Source organism: Haemaphysalis longicornis, unplaced genomic scaffold (assembly GCF_048455015.1).
Source record: "Haemaphysalis longicornis isolate Haplotype H1 unplaced genomic scaffold, Haemaphysalis longicornis Haplotype H1 scaffold_1, whole genome shotgun sequence".
Taxonomy (NCBI): Eukaryota; Metazoa; Arthropoda; class Arachnida; order Ixodida; family Ixodidae; genus Haemaphysalis; species Haemaphysalis longicornis.
In genome coordinates, this window is record NW_027526203.1 from 431,629,715 (window position 1) to 431,650,709 (window position 20,995).

Here is a 20,995-nt window from a genome sequence, read left to right on the forward strand (position 1 = left end):
ACTGCCAGGAAGCTTTTCAGCGACCACGGCAGCCAGCACACCTTCACACCCGGGTTCATGGCCCGTTCCATGCCCGTGCTTAGAGAGCTGAGGAAAACCCGCGAGCACTGCGATGTCGTGTTCCGAACCACGGACGGTGCCGAGTTCTGGGCGCACCGCTTCGTGCTCGCCGCCAGATACGCGGGCTGTGCGGCGTTTTTCTCCGGATCTGAAGAGAGAATGGACTTTCTTTTCGAATGGGCGCCGCAGCCTGAACACACTGTGTGGCCACCCTTCAACGAAGCTGTCGTGAGTGACCTGAAGTCAGAAATGCTACAGCTCCTCATCGACCTCGCATACCAGGTCCCCATTCACGAGCTCGTAGGCCTTCACAACGTCCGCGCGGTGCTCGACGTAGCCGAGGCGCTGGACATCTCAATGGTACGGGACCACTGTCTTCAGCTGCTGGGGAAGAATCTGGAACCGGAGAACTGCGTCGTCACCTACCAACTGGCTTTGAGCAGAGGGTACAGGATGCTCTGTAGCGATGCCTTTCGCTACATGGTGCGAAACTTTGACAAGGTCTGGGCCACGAACTCTGAGTTCCAATCACTGATGCCTGACCAGCTTGTAAGTGCGCTGCGCGACGACGAGCTTCACGCCCCGAGTGAGGTTGAGTGCGCCTTTGGGGCTGTTCGGAAGTGGATCGCCGGGAACGTCGAGGAGAGGCGAGGCCACTTGCCTCGACTGCTGCCGCTGATAAGGTTCGCCTTCTGCAGCCGCGCAGACATTGAGAAAGTCGAAAGAGATCCCCTGGTGCGCGCCAGCGAGCAGGCGCGCGAAGTGTTATTTGTTGTCAGGCGGACGCTCAACCAGGAGCCGGTGAACGACCTTTACTGGAGGTCCAGACCGGACCTTTCCGAGCGGTGCTGGCTCAAGCCGCGCGTTCCCAAGGACCTACTCTTCATGTTTGGCGGCTGGACCGGCGGCGCGACCAACCACCTACTCACGTACAACTGCCGTTCCGGCAGCTGGCTGTTCCAGCCTGACCAAGACGCGGGTCGCCGGGCCTATCACGGCGTGGCCATGCTGGACGGCCTCATCTACTTTGTTGGCGGATTCGACGGCCGTCGCTGCTACCACACGGTTGTAACCCTGGACGTGTCGCGGCGCAAGTGGGCCTCAAGGTCTAACATGCAAGTAGCCCGTTGCTACGTCAGCGTAGCCGTTCTCCAGGGCTACATATACGCCATGGGTGGCTTTGACGGTGAGGACCGCACATCGTCCTGCGAACGCTATGACGCCAACCGCAACCAGTGGGAATTAGTCGCGTCCATGCACTCAGTCCGAAGCGACGCCTGCGCCGCGGCTGCCGCCGGGCGCATCTACATCATGGGCGGCTACACAGGGCGCGAAGTGCTCGACAGCGTCGAGTGCTACGACCCATCAGTTGATGCGTGGTCCTACGTAAGGAGCATGTCAAGTCCCCGCAGCGGCCTCAAAGCGGTCGTGCACGATGAGATCATCTACGTGATGGGTGGCTTCGACGGTGCCGTCAGGCTGGAAACGGCCGAAAGGATGGACGCGCGCAGGGGCCATTGGTCCGAGCTGCCCAGCATGACGTTCCCGAGGAGCAACTTCGTGGCCGTGCTTCTGGAAGGTAGCATTTACGTGGCCGGAGGATTCAATGCTGGTACGACGTTGGCCGACGTCGAGCGATACGACATCCAGACACGTCAATGGCACAGGGCCCCTGGCTTAGGCATTCCGTGCAGCGCTGCAGCTGCTTGCGTCTACCAGGACATTCCTAACCCGAGGCGCTGGCTGTGACTTGACGCCGCCTCTTCTGCACCAACCAGAGAATACCCGCGAAAGCTGCCGTCGGCCACTTTGTACTTCCTACCGCGCCTTGACTTTTCGTCATCGCACGCTTTCCCCGAAGCTCAGAGGCCCCAGGTGCCACTGCTACAATGAGGACATTCAAAGCTAGCGAATGTATTCAACGGACTTGTCAAGCGCTTTGTGTATCAAAATCTCGCAGCTAAACAAAAACGGTCAAGGGAAAATTGTAGGGGTTGATTTCTCCATTGCTAGAGTGAATTAATCTCTACAAGCAAAAAAAAAAAAAACATTGACGTTTTGCGGCGTAAACGCGGGTCAGGAGGAGGAGGAATAAACGTTTGATCGAACCGTCAGTGTTGTTTGGTTGACCCCCAAGTGGGGTACCTCCTTCCTGGGTAACCCACATGCTTCCCCAGGAAAGCTTCCCCAGGAAAGCTTATCCGCGAGCCGGTACCGGAAAAACTATGCGCAGGCTGCGGAAAGGAGCCAGACACCATGCGACATATTGTAACGGAGTGCAAAAGTATGCGTGCAGTCCTCAGTGAGGGAGCCATCCAGCTTTCGGAGGCACTTGGCTTTAAGGTTAGCGGAAAAGTGAATTGGACAGCAGTAGAGGTTAGTAAAAGAAGGTTAGAATATTGGTGGGAAAGAGCAGAGAACAATCTGGGAAGACATGCGGACAAAGAAGTCAGACTAGCACAAAAATTTCGTGGTATTTTCTTTTTATTTTGATATTATTTTTATTTTTTGTATTTTTTGGTGAGGTGATTGTGAGGTGATTAGTGGCGTTGCGACTAAGGCCGCTGTGCAACGCCACCCCGTTACAAAGGGGAAGCCGCTAAGCATCATCCTCTTCTTCTTCTTCTTTTTGATGCGAGCAGGTTGCTTGCGAACTAAGAGCTTTGTGGGAAAGCATACACAAAATGATTGGTATGCGTGGTCTGCGTAAAAGAAAGAGAAAGTATGCGCACATAGTGTTAGAAAGCGAGGGTATTTACCCAAATCTATATTCGGCTTCCAAGAGCCCTAGGATTTAAGGGTAGCACAGATGGAGTTAACTTCAAAGCTGTCGAGGCTACAAAAAGAAGATTAGAATGCTGGTGGACGAAAAGCAGAGAGGGGAATATTGGTTAGCACAGATACCACCTCTAACAGAAAAAATAAGTATTTTGCTCCTAGTAAGCTTTTGTGCCTGTCCTAAGAGCAGCGCTAGTATTAAACGAAGTGTGAAACATAGGTACATCAGTTTCTTTTTAGTTTTTTGGTAAGATGACGCCTCATCACCCTGCTACAAAGGGGATACCACTATCAATCATCATCATCATCATCATGTTGTCAGCCTGTCTCACCGGTCTGCCAGATGTTGCTGGTGATTCGGGTTGGTGCTGGTCAACCGACCCTCCCAGTGCTCAAATAAGGGATTTGGATTTGGGGCAAGGGATGGGGTGTGGTGGCACTCCCACGCCATGCGGTAGAAAGTGCATGGCTCTATGCAGAATTTATAAATGTATGTGTATAATTTTGAATGTGTCGAGTGCAGTACTGTGCCATGTGGTGATGTACAGGTGCCGTAAAAAGTAATTGGTACATGGTTTCGTAAATTTAGAGGAATTTCTGCCTGGCTACATTGCCTGGCTACGTTGGTGTGCGTTTAAAGGAGCCCCCCAACCAGGAGCAAAAAGGAGCAAAAAAAAAAAAAAAGCTGCCTGCAAATATCGGTAATATCATAAGACATATTCTGTGATATTCGCGAGTCCTTGTTCAAATTACTTATGGGGGCACCTGTACCATCCGGGAATGTACCATCGAGTGTAGTTATGTACCATCCGGAGCACTCCTCCGCTACGACTCATTGACCTGGGGTAGCGTCGGCGCATGGGAAGCCAAAACCCATTCCTGTATGTAACCCGCCGCGGTGGCTCAGTGGCTTTGCGCTGCTGAGCACGAGGTCGCGGGTTCGATTCCCGGCCGCAGTGGCGGCTTTTCTGATGGAGGCGAAAAGCAAAAACGCTCGTGTGTTCCAGATTTCGGCACACGTTAAAGATCCCCACGTGGTCAAAATTAAACCGGAGCCCTCCACTACAGCGCGCCTCATCGCCTGCGTTGCGTCGGCGCGTTAAACCCCGCAATCAATCAATCATTCCTGTATGTGCTTAACTTTGCTAGGCTTCAAAATATGCAAACACGATTAATAGTACGAATCCCCATTTCTTGTGGTCGGCTCTCCTAGGGCTTGCGCTGTGATTGATGGATTGATTGATTGATTGATTTACTCATTCATTCATTTATGTACGTATTGACGGATCGATTGTGATGAATTGATGGATTGCAAGTGGGGCATGCCCCAGGACGTCTGCATAACTCGTGCTGCTGCTACATGCATTCTTGCGTGTAAAGCGTTCCTCTTACGATCGGCGTATGGTGTTGGAAAGTCATCGGCCACCCAGGACTCCCCCCCGCCCCCCCCCCCCCTCCCCCTTCATAGACGGGAAGCGACCCGACTTTAGCCCCGGATACATGGACCCGACCAGGGAGGGTCGAGTCGACTGGCGGGTTCAGCTAGCTCCATTGAAAGGAGCCATGAAGAGAAAATGCAAGTTGGTTTTATTCGAAAGATTTCGTGTTTTATAGGCCTCCTGCGCTGGAGTTTTGGCGACATGCAGCGCCCCTAGCGGCCGACGCCTCTGGGTAGTACAAAAGCAGACGACCCTCGCCGCCCTCCATGTGTTTAGATTACAAGCCGGAGTGAAAGCTGGTTGTGGCGCTTTGTGGCGTGTTTAAATGACTGCATATTGTATGAAATAGCCCTTAAAGTAGTTGCAGAGGCTAAACAAAATAATATCCGCTAAAAGAAGCCGATTTAGCGGCTTTCTTTTGAGCGAGCTGTCGCGGTGGTCGCGGCGCGGGACAGTATCGCCAGGTCGGGTGGTTTAACTGTTTGACGACAGTTACAGTTTTTTCTTCTTGCGTGTGGCCGACAAAGGAAAGTTCACGAGTAGCATAAACACGGAACGCTTGTCATCCTATATCCAGGTAACTGCAAAAGGTTGCTTCAGCGGGAGCATGTTGCAAGCGAACGCAAGAATTGCGCAGCCGACTCAGCTGACACCACTGGCCTGGTACCGCCTTTGAAACGAGTGGAAATTTTGTTTCGTATTTTCGCAAACTAAATGATTCTTGCGTAACGTTTTACGCCGCACGATTTACGAACGGCAGGGTACATGTATACTAGCGAGTAGGTGGGGCAATAGCGCCAAAGCGCTATTAAAGGACGCAAAACATGCACCAGATCATACGCCCGCTGCCTGCAGAGATGTGTACTTCTATAACATCACATAACACAGCATAACATAACACAGCCGCATACACGGAGCGGGGCCCCTAATATTTACATACGATCATCACTGACTGTGTTGGTTTTCTAGTGCAGGGGTCGTCGAATCTGAACGCCGACACGCCAGTTGTGACTTCAAATGGAGTTAGACAGCGAGGCAAGAACAGGGAATATTGAGTCCTTATTCTTGAATTCAGCCCATCTGATTGCTAGTATGACGGCAGCAGTTTCTGCTTCTTGAATATTTAGTTGTTTGGTAATGATGAAATCCAGCATCTTCCCATGTTCATTGGTAGCTACGGCTGATGCATTGCCTTGCTTGTTTACGGCCGCATCGGTGTAGATTGCGTTTGGATTGTCCTGATATGTTTTTCGGGTGTAGCGAGTTCTTGCCAATCTTCTTCCCTTATTGTGAGTGGGGTCCATTTTCTTGGGAATTGGAGAGGTCTTGATACAGTGTCTTTGAGCGGGAGTTTAATCAACCATCCTATTAATGAAGGCTGCATGAACCTCCTGTCCAGATCTTCTGAGAATTTCTCTGCTCGTTCTGGTTTTGAGGAGGCGTTCTTTCTGGGCATCTAATAGCGTAGTCTTGATTTCCCTGAAGGTGTTGTGTACGCCAAGCTTCAGGAATTTTTCGTTGGATGTGTAAATTGGTAGGCCTAGAGCGGTCTTGTGAGCTGTTCTTATTATGGCATCGGCCCTTTCCTCTTGTTTGTGATCCATCCGGTGGAAGGGGAGGCTATATGCAATGCGGCTCATTATGAGGGCTTGAACAAGGCGGAGGGTGTCCTCCTCTCTTATGCCCTTCCTAGCTCTTGTAATCCTTCTTACTACTCTGGCCAGCTGTTCAGCCGTCTTGCCAAGCTTGCTGAGAGTATTTGTGGCTTTATTGTCTTCCTGAATGACCATGCCTAGTATTCTTATTGCGGGGCGGAAAGGGATGTTCTGTCCATCCAGTATAATGCTGCCTGGAGGGATGTTGTAAGAGCTGATGATCATCGGCATCATAATAATGATAATGATTTTCAAAAAGGCAGAGTGGTTGCAGGTTTTGTACCGCAGAATCAGACACCTAAAAGGCGCGTTCATGCAATGTTAAAACTGTTAAATGTTACATTTAGCACCTTGACAACCAGCCGGCCGCACCGAGGAAGAACAAGCCCTGATTCACGGGCAACCTCACGTGATCACTGAAAGTATAAATAACGACGTGTTATTAATTTGTTAGGTATGGGGTTTCCTACAACCTTTCTCGGCATTTTTTTCTGAACAAAATGCTGGTTTGGCACCACTGGTCTGTTTAGGCGGCTGGTGGCTGAAAAAAAAAAAAAAAAAAAAAAAAAAAAAACAAGAAGCCCTAGATCAAGCTTTGCCCAATCGCTTCTGTGTCTATGAGCCATCACTATGAAAGAGAAAAGGAAAGAAGAAGAGGAATACGATCTGCTCGAAAAATGGAGAGTCTGTTTGCAGGTAGTTCAGTCGGATCAGCATCTTACAAGGCCCTTCCAATGTAACTCAACCCACTTTAACCTAAACTTATCTAACCAACTTAACCCTAAGCTAACCTAGCTTAACGTTAAACTAACCCAACGTAATTTGATGGAGTATATTCTTCAATTAAATTTCGTTCAGAACATGGGGATGCGAGGGAACGACCTGCAAAAAGACTCCATCATTAAAAAAATTCCAAGTCTCAGTTTTAACGCGTGGTCAATTCCCCTTTGTGGATATGCGAACCAAAGTGAAGAAGACAAAGACGACAACGACGATGACCACCACTCACCAAGGAACATCGTCATCACCGTCATCGGCGACGAAGACGAAGAAGAAGGAGGAGAAGCAGGAAGCCTAGGCGGGTTCTGGGACATGGTGTACTTCCAGGTAACAAATGCTGCTTTATTTCTAAAAGTTCCTTGGCATAGTGTTCGCACAGCCCCAGATTGCAAACTAGAGCGGCGCTATATCATTCCTGAGCAGCCGGCAGCGGCAAGAAGGGATAGACTTGAACCGAAGAAGGCGTGGCACCCCCGCCCCACCCGCTGTCACGTACTCAGTGCAGTATGCAGGCCATGCATGTTTCGCAGGTTGGAAGTGGCAACGAATGGAACTCCTCGACCTCTGCTACCCCTGCTTATGCAGATGAAGAGGGGGTAGAAAAGAAATCAGTCCAATATCAAGCTGCCGTTTTCCGCTTTTTCCACGCTATGATCGACGCAGCGGGAATGAGGGCTGCGGATTTATTTGAACTTACGCGCGCCGTAAATGCATCTCTTTGCGCTTCAACCAGAAAAATGTGTGATGCGGCGGGGGAACGAGCTGAGGATATTCTGCTCTTTGGCGCGACACCTCGGCCACCGAGTCAACGCAGTGTGTACAAAACTTCCGCTGGAGGGGAAGAAGGGAGGCTAGGAGAGAGCGGATTTATATCGGGGTTGCCACGCCTTTCTATTTCTTTCGCTGCAATGAATGATTAAAGAACAAGAGCTTCCACACAAAAAAAATTCGTGCAGCTTGCAGTAGTGGTGTAAACCAGGAGAAACCGCACAGCTGGCGGCCCCTTACATTGCGTCTTTTTTTTTTTTTTGCGAGCTCCAGGTGTGGCTCAAGCCCCAGCGCAAAGATATACGACGCCGCTGTAGGCGAGCCGTTATACCATTTCTAGCTCAGTGACGTCACGGCTTGACGGGCGTTGGTGAAGCTCGACGGAGCCATGCCTAGGCTAGCGAAGCGAGGGCGAAGTTATGCGCAGCTGCGCCAGCGGTTGCTAGACAGTGCGAGGGGGCGCTAATTCCCGTCAAGCCGCTTTACTCGGTGCCGTTCCGGCGTTTCTTTTCGCCACCGACGACCCCTCTTTCACAACTATTATTTGCCGGTGTCTTTGCCATAAGCGGTTGCTGGTTTATGCGTGCACGTGCGGGGAGTGGGAAGAGGAGGGGGGGCTAAAGGTTTGGGTGGTGCACGAAGCTAAAGGTTTGGGTGGTGCACGAAAGCCCACGATTTCAAAAGCCCCGTCTTATTTGCCCCGCGCCGGAAGCCCCGTGGCTTTTGCTCCGTTTTCGAAAGCCCCGAGCTCATTAGCCCCCTACACATTTTGCCCGTCTCTTTTGCCCCGTCTCATTTGACCCGTCTCATTTGCCCAGTGCCGATTGCCCCGCGCCGAAAAATCGTATTCTTTAAGCGCCGTAGTCATAATTGAAGTCCACGCTATTCTACGTATGTTTTTTGCTTGGTAATTTTTCTGCGTGGCCAATGAAAGTAGACGTAAACACGGGAAAAGAAAACTAAAGACGCGAAAACGTTGACCCTAGTATCTGGCTCGTCTGGTGGTGAATGCTTTCGTCCTCCGAGTCCGTGTCTCGCAAAGATGAAATTAATTAATGAGTTAATTGTTAATTAATCAATTATTAATTAATTAATTAACCAAATAAATAATTCCGCTGTGGCCCCGCCGAGGTGCCACCCTCAGAAACCACGGTGATGATTCGTTTGTTCCAGTAGGCACTGCCCTGTCACCACTAAAGCAACGGGGTGGAGCGAATGGGGAGGGGGGGGGTGGGGGTAGCGGTCACCGCCATAGTACTTTGAACACGCAACACGCATCAAAATTAAGGCACCCAAAGGAAGAAGGCATAACGACACACCAGTGCTACTTCGGAAAAGCGGAAGACGCAATCATTTTCTTGAGAAGATCGTGAAACGTTACTTTCTAATTTAAAAAAAATTAGGAACTGAAAATGAAATGACGTGCATAATATCGCCCCGGGAAAATCGTTCCGGAAAACTTGCATTGGGGCTTTTGGCACGCGGGGATCATGACGCGGGGCTACTGCTCTCGGGGCATTTGAGACACGGGGCTAACGCCGCGGGGCTTTTGCGACGGGACTTGTGTGCGCGGGGCAATCGTGATACACCCATAGGTTACATGCCCTCTCTGCTGACATGTCCGTTGTGCCGGCGGGAGGATTAATCGTGGACGTCAAACAGCTGAATGTGACCTGTCTGGTATCTTTACTGGTTGAGCGGATTGGGTTGCGTGTTCGAGAGTTTCAGCAGTCCGTATGCTCTGTCTGTTCCATAGTTAGCGTGTTGACCGGGACCCGACTGCGCCTGCGCGCGCAGGCGCAGTGAGGAGGGCGCACCCCACCGTGACAAATGCGCGGGCATCCCGACGGCCGCCCGCGTAATTAATCCCCCCTACCGAAACGAATGCGTAAGTGCCCAGGCGGGTACCGGTCAACACGGTAACAACGGAACAGACGTAGCATACGGACTTCTAAAACTCTCTAGTAAGATGCCTACGCCGTGGGAGGGAAACAGACAGCCCCTTGTTTGCTCGCTAGAATAAAGCTCGAGTCCTTCCAAGTTTCATTTAGCTAAATGGCTAGGAATTCTGCTCAATCGCAAATTACATACAAACGTAGTTTGCTTCGTGAACGCCGTCGTGTGCATCCAAGCTTCGCAGGTCATCCATCACCACAAAGCAGAAGGGCACTAATTTTAAATGCAGAGCATTTCTTTAACTCACGATGTCACCCGGCGTTGTCGGCGTTGGCGTGCCTCGGCGTCCGCAACAGCCGTTCCAGGTGCGCCCTCTCCCCCACTCCTCCTCTCCCGCATCACGCTACCCTCCTCGCTCTCAACAACAGGTCCGCACCCCTCCCCCTACACTATATAAAAAAATAATACTTACCGGCGTCTGGTTTCGATCCCACGACCCTGCGGGCGGAACGCAAGGTACATGGTGCTCTACCCACTGCGCCACAAAGCCGACACAGAATGGAAGGCTAGAAACGCGCCTTATATCCTTGACTCATTCAAACTACGTCAAGAAGCTGCTGATACAACGCATTCACTACCTGTGGGCGGAACGCGAGGTATATGGTGCTCTTCCCACTGCGCCACAAAACCGACACAGAATGAAAGGCTACGAACGCGCCTTATATCCTTGACTCATTCAAACTACGTCAACAAGCTGCTGATACAACGCATTCACTACCACCAACTCCCCAAACACTAAACGTTAACGCAATACATCCACCCCCTATGCGACGCATTTACTCGAGTCCCCCTCGCGGGGAGATGGGCCCTTTTAAGTATAGAGCACTTTAGGGGCTCGCCTTGTCGTCGTAGCTCGTTCGCTGTCACAGTCGCGACTACCGGTATCAGGTGGCGCAGCGAAAGAGCGGACCCAAGTAGAGCCCACGACGGAGGCTTCGAAAAACAAGCGGTTTATATAGTCATAACCATTCGAAACTCCCGAACCACTGGCGCTTGTCATACATCTATCCGTTGTTTAGCTTAAAGAAAACTGCAGGTACATTCGAGGCAAAATCTGTGTATGTAACCGGAAGCCCTAGCGTACATTTAGTTAGGAACGCCCATTGGGTTGGTTTTTACGATAGTAAGCGAAAAAGGGAGCTGAAAAGTTACCGCGCTCTAAACTGCGAAGTAAGGCGCCGGCACGTGCGACATGAAAGCAAGCAAAAAAATTGGCCCCAATACACGCTGTGAAGGTTGTTGGAAAGCAAAGCTTTAAACAACACCCACAACAATTGCCCATGCGACGTCACTTGAATTCACACACGTGGCTCTACAAAGAGTGAAACGAGAGATTCTACCAGCTGTTACTTGGAATCTGCGGGGGCGGCGTCCCGAACGCAGCAGCAGCGTCGGCCACGGTCGGGATGGAGCGGCGGACTCCGCTGCTGTAGCCCAGTCGTGAGTCGGAAGAAAGAAAACGGAGAGGAGCGTCTTTCGAAGGGCGACCCAGCGGAACCAAGCCATTTTGATGTGCTAGCTTGGGGCTACACCACCGCGCGACACAAGCGTAGACACCGAAACAATTCGGCATGTGAGCTCAGTGATTCCCATTTGTACTGATTTAAACTAGTTATTTTAGTAAGTTTGGGACTTGCGAGAAAGCTGAGGGAACTTTTATAATCGCTATTTATCAGGACCAGTTGCTTCTCCGCCTTTTGTAATACCTCTTAAAACATAACTGAATTGGTATTCATCAATTTAGTAAACGGAGTCCCATTCGTGGCAAGCAGTGCGCTACAGGTAGCGTTTCTCTAGCGGCCAGATGTCTGTATGTGGTCTCTGCATTTTGTTTCCCCGCCCTTCAAACCAATCCTTAACGTATCTTTGTCGTACTATCACTTAATTCCGTCGAGTCAGGGTTACCGAGGAGGTGTTGTCGAACAAGTTAAACCGTGCGAAGGAAGCGCGCAATGAACGCGAAGCTGCGCCAAAACAGGCCAAAACAACTGTTGCTTAAGCAACGGTTGTTCAAAGGCAACGGCTCAAATGCAACCCAAACGCCATTTTTAGCAATGAATACTGAGAGGGGTGGATGAGCAGACGCGAGGAGAAGTTACGTGGTAAGGGCTTCCCAAGAAAATCGTACTACGACGACGTTTGAGTAAAGCCAGCAGACACGCGGCAAGTTTAAAAGCTTTACGGATTTAAAAGCTTTGGCTATAGACTGCTGTAATCCTTGACTTCTAGTGGTGAGAGATGCAGGCCCTGCCATGTGGCTCCTACGATTGAATGCGTGGATCTTTGTGGCCTTGCTTGTTAGGTCGGAAGGAACATGACCCGTGAGCAACTAGTTGTACTGTCGGGTTGTTGACATAAATGCGGGCTGCGCGTGGTCATCCCAGGTGGTGGTTGCCCAACTGTAGCCCCATTGTCTAGCTCTCAACTGATGACAGTGGCCTATCATAGTTGCATCTGCCTGAGGCAGTCTGGTTTTGTGCATATACTCAAGTCGAAATCCTTCAAAGCATGCTTGCTGGCGTGAAGTCGGTTTATTTAGCGCTCTGATGGCCTGCCTTAGCAGCGCGAAGCTTGACTCACGAACAAGTTACACGTAAATAGAAACTGGGAACTGTTTCTATAACCCAGGGGAGTGTTTTAAGCATTCATCAACCACTTCACCTGTCGTTATGGCCTGAAAGATTTTTCCCCCTAGCTAGCTCCTATTGTGAAGTGTTTGTTTCGAGGCTAAAGAAAATGTTTTCTAGGTGCGGCCGCTGCTCCAACCGACAGCGAACCTTGGGAGAAAGCTCTCCCACGCCTGCACCTGGAGAGAAGTTCCAGCCCTTCAAGGCACCCCCGAGGGCAGTGCATGGCGACCAAGTGCCGGAGGAGGGCCGTTTTCACCGTGAAATGCTGCTGAACTCGCTTTCGAGCTACAAGGTAACGTCCTCATTTAAACCTTTTGCCCACCATTGAGTGCGTTGTTGCTGAGTTCGTGAGCGTTGGGGTATGGAATGTTCTGGTGCACGTCGTAGCTTGACAGGACAAAAAGAAATTACTGCACCCTTAATATCTGCTCTTACCATCAAGCCGCGCACATTGCTTGTTAAAAGCAGAGCTGTTTAAGCTTCTATTTCCGGCGTGGAACTTTACCAGAAAATTAAATAAAATGTTTCCTAGGTGCGGCCGCTGCTCCAACCGACAGCGAGTCTTGCGGGAAAGCTCCCCCACGCTTCCACCTGGGGACAAGTTCCTGCCCTTCAAGACGCCCCTGAGTGCAGTGAACAGCGACCAAGTGAGTGAATTTTCACTCTTCCATGCTGCTGGACTCGTTTGCGAGCTACATGGTGCTCCCCATTTAAACCTGTTTCCCGCCATAGAGTGCGTTGTTGCTGAGTTGGTGCGCGTTCTGTGCTGGAATGTTCTTCTGGTGCACGTCGTATTTCGACATGATGAAAACGCATCAGGGCACCCGTATTATCTTCTCGTCCCATCGAGCCACGCACTTTGCTTTTTTTTTTTGGTCTTGCACATGTAATTCCATAAATGAGTTTTAGACGTCGTTTTTTTATGTCACCGCCCTGGCAGCTGGTTACCTAGACAATCAGGTTGGTTGTGCCAACTCCGCCGTGAAGAGGTCCTTGTTGCTGCTGCCAGGAAAGGCTCGAATTCAGACGGAACTGGTTGCGTTGTAGTTGGCCTATTCAGATTTGGTTGCTTGATTTGAACCCTGTACAGGTGTAATTACTTAACGAGCAACATTAACCAGCAAGTGCACCACCAGAGTAGTAAAACCTTTCTTGGTCACGTTTACACGGGCGATATCAGTCGATGTGAGTCCAGAAGTTTCAAGGTTTCTTCACTATAGCCAGAGGACGCAGCTAAGACTATACTTGTTATTGCATCCCTCTTTCACAAGGCTTCGTCTTACCATGACTGCAACGGAGTTTAATAAAAACAAGTTCAGAAGGCGTGCACTTCAATTCCACGTTATAAAAATGAGCTGGTGAGAAATATATATTTTAGACGCAATATAAGTGTTGGACTGCGAGATTGGAAGTCCGATTTCGGTTTGGATAGTCTCATATTTAGAAGTTATTTTACTGCGGTTTGTGTTCTTGCTTAGTAAGTTGCATTGTCCCATTTTTAACCGGAAAGAAAAAATCCTTCCAATAGTACAGTGCGCAACACCCTTGTCTATAACACTGAGTTCAAGTTCAACTAGTCACCTCTCAAAACTGCGGTCTCAAACTTGTCACAAAAAAAACGTTCAGGTCAAAATGTATGGTCAAGACTTCAGAATGACACAATAGGTTTCTTCAAATGCTTTTTGGCCGAGGTAAGATAAGGTTATAAGTACGAAACATGTGTTATAGACAAGTGTGTTGCCCTCTGTACCTAAATTTTGGAAAGAAGAGTTAGCGTGAACATCTTTTTCTATTAAAATGCAAATAAGAGCTTACTTGTATCAATTTTGCTGTTACGGGAGCCAATATTTGCGGCTGAGCTGCTAAAGTTTTTCATTTCTTAGAAGCCAGTTACTAATTCCCCGGCATTTTAGATGGCCGTGTTTAAGCTGTACCTTTTATTCCCGCATACTTCTCTCTGCCAAGAAGGGCAAGTAAATATTCCTCCTCGAGGACTTTGTCTCCCCACATCCTCGCATGGCCGACAAGACATTTTAGGTTATCAACTCACTAACCTGAAGCTCTCATTGTGGGAAAACTTTTCAAATATAAAAAAATTCGAAATGCTACTTAGCTGGACTGGGGTATTTCGTTCTTTATGCAGTTTTTGTATGGTGTCAGATGTCTTTTTCTACTGTGGTCTTTCTCATTATTGCTGTTTTCAGATATGTGGAGACAATTTCTTTTTTTATATAGCAAATTTGTTTCGTTATGATCGAGAAAATATATTCTTTTTATATAATATATTAATGTATTTGTTTGTTTATATATCGTTCAAAGGTGCAATTCGGGGAAAGGCACTTCCGTGTCCGCGGCTTTTTCGCATAACCACCGCTAGCCGTTGCAAAGCACATCTGCCTATAATGCGGTATATAGACCACATGGATCACCTTCCGCTGACGCGGCTATTTTCTGCTGGGATTGCACTCATTTGGATTTCACGAGCCCTGTTCGGGGCAGGAATCAAGCTTCAAGACGGAGCCGGTTTAATCTAGTGCACTCGTCGCTAGCGATGCTGCAAACGGACGCTTATCGTCGTCGTCGTCAACGCTGGTCGTTCCCCTGGCACTCGCGATGCCGCTTACGCAGCCACTGCTCAAGGCGCAGAGCCATTCGGCTGTGAGTACACTGCACACCGTTCGTCCTAATTACAGTTTGTTTATTTATATATCCTTCAAAGGTGCAATTGGGGGGAAAGACACTTTCGTATTCGCGGCTTTTTCGCATAACCAGCCGTTGCAAAGTACATCTGCCTCTAACGTGGTATACAGACCACATGGCTCACCTGCCACTGACACGGCTATTTTCTGCTGGGATTGCACTCATTTGGATTTCGGGAGCCCTGTTCCGTTTAAGTTGGATTGAGAGGGCCCACCGGCCTGCGTGGAGAGCCTTGACGTTGTCAATGAGTGAAGCTCAACACGCGTGAAGCTGCTTGTCTTTGGGCAGCGGAAGGCACGGCGCGTCTTGACTTCAGATTTCGCGATTTTTCCAGTAGCAGGCACAAAATTTGTCGACGCCTAAGGGTGTGCCGGTGGTGTGATTGCTGTGCTCGACAGCGAACTCATAGCTCAATGTGTAATACCACGCCGTGGTAGAGCAGCGCGATGCAGGGGGCATCGGCGATGAAGAGTCCAACCAGCGGACAGAATATGCTAACGAGGAGTTTGGAAAAATTTCGGAACAGCAGTACAATAGCCAAAACGCAAGGCATTCTCCCCATCCAGTGCTTGCCATCATTTCTCCAATTCCGGCTATGGCGAGAACAAATAAATTTCGTATGATTTAAAACGTTTCTAAGGCCGCCTCATAGAATATCACCCCGTTTACCATCACGTGTCCATTGGCCCCGATAACCGGCGGAATGTCAGCATTTGTCTCGTCCTTTTTTCCTAACGCCATTATGCTATGGAATGCTTTACCTACCGACATCGCCACGTGTACCGATAACAAACAATTTAGAGATAAGCTTGAAAAGACGTTCACATGATGTATTAACGATGAAATTCTATTGTTGTGACTTGATAGTGTTATTGGTACTTCAACTGCTTTTTGTATTTTAGAATTCTGTTCACTTGACTTCACTCTTAACTTGGTACATTTTATTGTGTAATTTTTATTTGAGGTATTCTTGTTTGTATTTTCCGGCTTTCATGTTCGTTTTCTTGTTTTTTGCCTCTTTTGTTCAATGGCACTCCTGAAAGCCCTGTTATCTCCCGTCCTTGTGTAATTCCTGCGGGCCCTTGGTATAATAAATGAAATAAAATGAAGTGAAATGAAAACCTGTTGCTCCGCTGCCGTATGCTATCACTGTCACCGGTCGACACAAGCAGACAACCCTTGCGGCAGCAGTTTTCGTGGTGTGGTGGTTATGCGCGGAAATAATGTAATATTTGAAGGATTCTGGGGAGTGTACGGGCACTATGCGAGAAACTACGGCATCACGTCTTTCCAGTGCTTGAAAAGTTGGCTTTTTATGAAAGCATTGGAATGGGAATGTGCAACGGGTAGTGCTCTTTTTTTTGTGTGTGTGTGGCTAACGGAGCTTTGTTTCTTCCATTCTCTCCCTCCTCATGGCCGCGCGTGTTGTCTTTGCAGATGAAGGTGGGCCCGTGGGTGAGGCCGACCAACACCGACCGCTTCTACGAGAGAAGCTACGGCAAGCTCCCGTGCCACAGGTGGGTTGTCGTCTCCTCCTCTGCAGCTGCTGGCCTCCAGAGTCCGCTGGAGAGATGAAAGCCTGAGATGCGAGGGTCGCTTACTCTCTCTTTCCCATTTCTCTAACCATGCCAGTAGCTGTTTCGCTGGCATCTTGTCATGTATCCTTCTTTGCGTGGTGAGGGGAGGGGGGGGGGGGAATAAGAGGTGCTACCCCGACATGTGCCCTTCATGATGGCATACGCGAGAAGTTTCCCCCAGAGACGAAACGCATGGCGGCAACAGCCCAAGCAGTGCCACTTTCTTCTCCGTCGTTCTCATTGACGGCTCTTCGATAGGGGCGATGTCACCGTTGAGAAGGCGACTTTTAAGCGGTGTTCACGCGAGGTGGCACACACGGTGTGTGCGCAAATGGGAGGAGAAAGAAACCATGTCGGCAGCTTCTTCAGCAGGATAAAGTGCGGCGATTTCGAGGGATAAAGAAGGTCTTGAGTATTGCTGGCGCTGCTGGGAAAGAGCCCAGAGTCATATTCCGGAGACTATCCGGGACATGACTTTGTAAATGCTCAACGCACGCTGCCTGGAGAGGGAAGCGCAGCAGTGGAGTTAGAACTTTCACGCCTTAACTGCGAGGTCATAGGATCAAGCGAGATAACAATTTCGAGAGAATGCTTTATAAAGTTGTGTAGTGGGCATATTCCTATCGAGGAATGCCTGCCAGGAAAGGGGGATCTAAGGAGTGGATTCTTGGCTCTAAGAAGCATTGCAGGGAATGGGGAGAATAATTGCAGAATGGGGAGAACATTGGGGAGAAAGAAACCTTTTTGCTCAAACTTGCTGTGTTAGTTTACAAGCAAGTCTCCTTAAACTACGATGTATTCTTTAATAAATTCTTAAATAGAACTGTTGAGTATTCGCTACCTCACACGTATGTTGTTGTAGACAGGCCACGTACAAATTACGGCATGCAGATGATGGATTATTTGATAATGAAGTTAAACAGTGAAACAGCGCTTTAAACGAGGACAGCGAGAGAAGAAGACACAGACACAGACTTCTTCTCTCGCTGTCCTCGTTTAAAGCGCTGTTTCACAGTTTAATTATGAACCAACTAGCCCAAACCCAAACTTTAGTTTGATAATGAAGCTTTGGAATGACTACCCTGATGTTATTTCAATTGCCAAGAGTTGCAGGAATGTTCGCAAATTCAAAAGTGCTGCTCGAATCCTGTTTCGTTCCGCGAATGAGTTATCATTACAATGATGCTAATTTGTATGTTCCAGTACTTTAAAGCGCCATCTTTGTCCTCGTGATTCTTTGTATTGGTTTATGTTGGCTGAAATGATGTGTGCTCTTACTAAAAAATTATTATGGTGTGATTGCTATATATTACGTTATCCTACGGGTATTGAAGTGAAATGTGTTTTTTTTTTCCTTTCTTCATATGTCTGAAGGCTATTTGTATATTGTATGCTGTTTGTGCACTACAGCTGATTCTGTTGCTGCTCAAGCGGGGTGAAGCCTAGTCAGGAGGGTATACCTCCTTTTGCTTTGCCTCGCCGTCATTTCGGTATTGTACTGCCCAAACAGAACAATAAATACAAATAAATACAAATACAAATACAAATTCTCGGTATTAATGAAAGAGTCCCAGTCGGTGGGATCCAGATAAAGAATATATACAGCTTTAAGATAGTATTAACCAATGCATAAGCATTAGCTTCGATGATGAGGCCAGGACATCGAATCAGCAGTGGAAACAGTGCGGTTCATAGTGACGATGGCAGATTTTAATTATACAGTATGCTGTAAGTTGATGAAAAGGCAGTAGGAAACTTTGAAACAACCGGCTGGAATAGCAGAAATGATACACTACTTGGATTTGCGAAGAGATATATCCTTAGGACAATCAATGCATTCAGAAAGCGAAGGAAAACAAAATGAACATGGAAAGGCCCCAACTGCACAACTAGAAGCGAAATCAACTCCATTCTAAGTGACCATCACGTATGCTGCAGGATTGTTGGGTTCTACGCAAGTGAAGAGCAACCATCAAAGTGTGGTCAGGGGCAGCGTAAGGCTGGATCTTAACAGCGAAATGATAAACGAACTTGCAGTCAGCTAGGGTCAGGGTGCCGTAGTTTACGGTAACCTTCATGTTGAAGACATTGAGGGGCGGATCATGGGACGAAAGTTATCTCTTTAATGTAGGAATCGAACCGCTACCTCACAATAACAACGACCGTACTACGAGGCGCCTTTTTCACTTACGTTCTAATATTTTTAAACTTCTTCCCGGCCACACGATAGAGAAAGATGTTGAACAAAAGGTGAAAGGTTTTTGTTTTCACCGGTAATCCAACTCGCCTGCCTTCAATCTAACCGACAAAAGATCACGTTTTTTTGAAGGTTATATAAGTGGTATGGTATGGCCACAGTCGATGTCATGTCGGAGTCAGTCCCACCAGAGTAGTCCATGCTTCTGCTTGCATCGATGTTTCCGGCCTCTGTGCACCGTGCATGAGCCCTATGCGGTAAGCAGCTCGTAAGGCCGATCGTACGTCCTGCATGACTACATAGCAGTGCTCGAGAACTTCACTTGGCACATGCGTCGGATTGGAAATCGGGTCTTAAAAATTTCTCGTACCCCCAACATCTTTCCATGCGTGTAACGATCCGTCTTTGTGGGGTTTCTCCCGTTATCCTCGTCTTTGCAATCATTTGGCATGCAGTTGGTCGTGCACTTTGGTTGGTACTTATGTATTTAGGATTCTTGTAGCTGAAATTCGTAGGGCCACTTGGTTTCGCTGTTTTCGTAGTCTTCGTTTTGACTTCGGGCCTTCATATCTTCCCGTTTTTTTAACCAAAAAAACTTCTCTTCGAAATCTGCTTCGAAGACGGCATACATCAGCCGGCCCTATGGGTGAGTTGACGATTATTTCGAAATGTCAATGATTCTGATCTTGTTCTTTGTTCGTCTGTGCGTTTGCACGGCTCCATTCAGTTGTTCATGGTGCTTTGATGTTCTTGTCATCCTGTAATAACTATGAAAACTATGCGGCTTTTCTCGTGCTGGTCTGCCCATGCCATTACTCAGACGACACGTAATCTCTGTTCGAGGTAATCGAGGCAGTTCACCGTTTGGAGCGTCTATTGGGGAGAAAGTTGCCCATTCGCCTGAGCGAGCAACAAAAATGGCTGCTTCCACTTCGTCAATTTAGGAATTATGTTCTCGTTTGAAAGAAGCAGGTCGTTCAGTAACCTGAGGCTCCTGACGAGCTTTTTTCAAGGGTTTCATCAAATCCCTCTTTTTTGCTAGGGTTACTGCTCTGCACTGTTGATTCATAGTTGCTCACGATAAGAACGTGTTCTTCAGGGGCTATTTGTTCTACGTCATTGCTTGAAGGCTTCCGCAACTCGCTGAACAATCGGATCATTTCGAATTTTGTCAGCAGAATAGAAGTTTTGTATGTATTTGCACTTCAAATTATTCGCCTTAAAGAGTCAACTTTAACAAGCTCTTCATCCTCGCACTCAAGTTTGTTCAAAATGTCGTTTATATCGATTAGGCTTTCCTTAAGACAAAACAGCTAACCACTTTATGGTGACACGGCATTCATATGTGATGCAATGTAGCCAATAATTGAGGTAACGTCGCTTTGGACAAGGCTACACCGTTCGCAAAGGGCCTCTATGTCAATTCTCTTCGTCGATTAGTCTTAGGGGTCGTCCAGAAAAGACGGAAAGTCGAAGCCATAGTATTTTCCTTGCTCCTGCGAGGCCTCCGCTACGTATCAGTCGACTTGTGGGCGTCGAATCGGGTAGTCGCTTTGGGGACTCTCAGTTCGTTCTTGGGTCTTGTCCAAAATATCCGCCTTCGGTTATTGATAGTTAATGGTAGTAGTCCAGCCCGAATCTAGGAATGTGGCTCACGTCGTCAATGTACGGCAGTCCGCTCTCAGTTCCTCAACTCTTGATGACAGCCATCGTGGTCACGGCACCACTTTGTTGAAGACACCTAGGCGTTTGTCTAAGGACGTAAACGATGTCTTTAATGGTGGAGTGGGGCTGCCACCTTACAATGACGATGGTTGTAGTAGGCCACACATACCAGTAGCCTCGTCCTCTTCTTTTCTAATATTTTGGGCACTTCAAGAACAGATTCGCCGCTTCAACCGATGAAAATGCAGACAGCGTATGTAAACATAACTATAGCAATCACCAAATCAATGGTCATGCTAGGACGACCAGTATATGAGGAATACAATGCCAAACTATCTTAGAAAACGAATTATCATATTTAAGAACGCAGAAACAAACGGGAGATAAATTAAATTGGCGGAGCTTTTTTTGCAACAGCTGATTACCAAAAGGACAGTTACATTGGTGCCTGCAGCATGATAAAGATTGAGGTAATGGTAGCGGGAGGAAGAAGCTTACAGCCACTAAGACGAAGCTAGGCGGTGTGTCCACAGATAGAATGTAAGTACCAAAAGAAGAACAAGGTACGCTACAAGCAACATTGATAACATGATAAAAGTCACGGAACGAATCTATACTAATCTGCATTTGAGCAACGTTAGGCCAGGGAGCAGCCTTAGCCTACAAACTTAGTTGCGAAGAGAAGAAAAGCTAAACGATACAAGCATATAACCCAGGATCAGTTGTAGGCGACCTTTTGACGCCGTGCTGTTATGTCGGTGCTCTTCTGTCGCGTGCCCTTTCGTCGTGT

At 48.3% G+C, this 20,995-nt stretch overlaps 1 long non-coding RNA gene across 1 annotated transcript in view; it reads left to right on the forward strand.

Moving 5' to 3' along the window:
• The first annotated feature begins 12,601 nt into the window (after positions 1-12,601).
• The window catches only part of LOC144155733 (uncharacterized), an 8,665-nt gene continuing 271 nt past the window's right edge, over positions 12,602-20,995 (forward strand). Inside the window, exons 1-2 of the long non-coding RNA XR_013319618.1 lie at positions 12,602-12,713; positions 16,204-16,283. This is a non-coding gene — a long non-coding RNA (uncharacterized LOC144155733). The remainder of the gene's footprint in view (positions 12,714-16,203; positions 16,284-20,995) is intronic.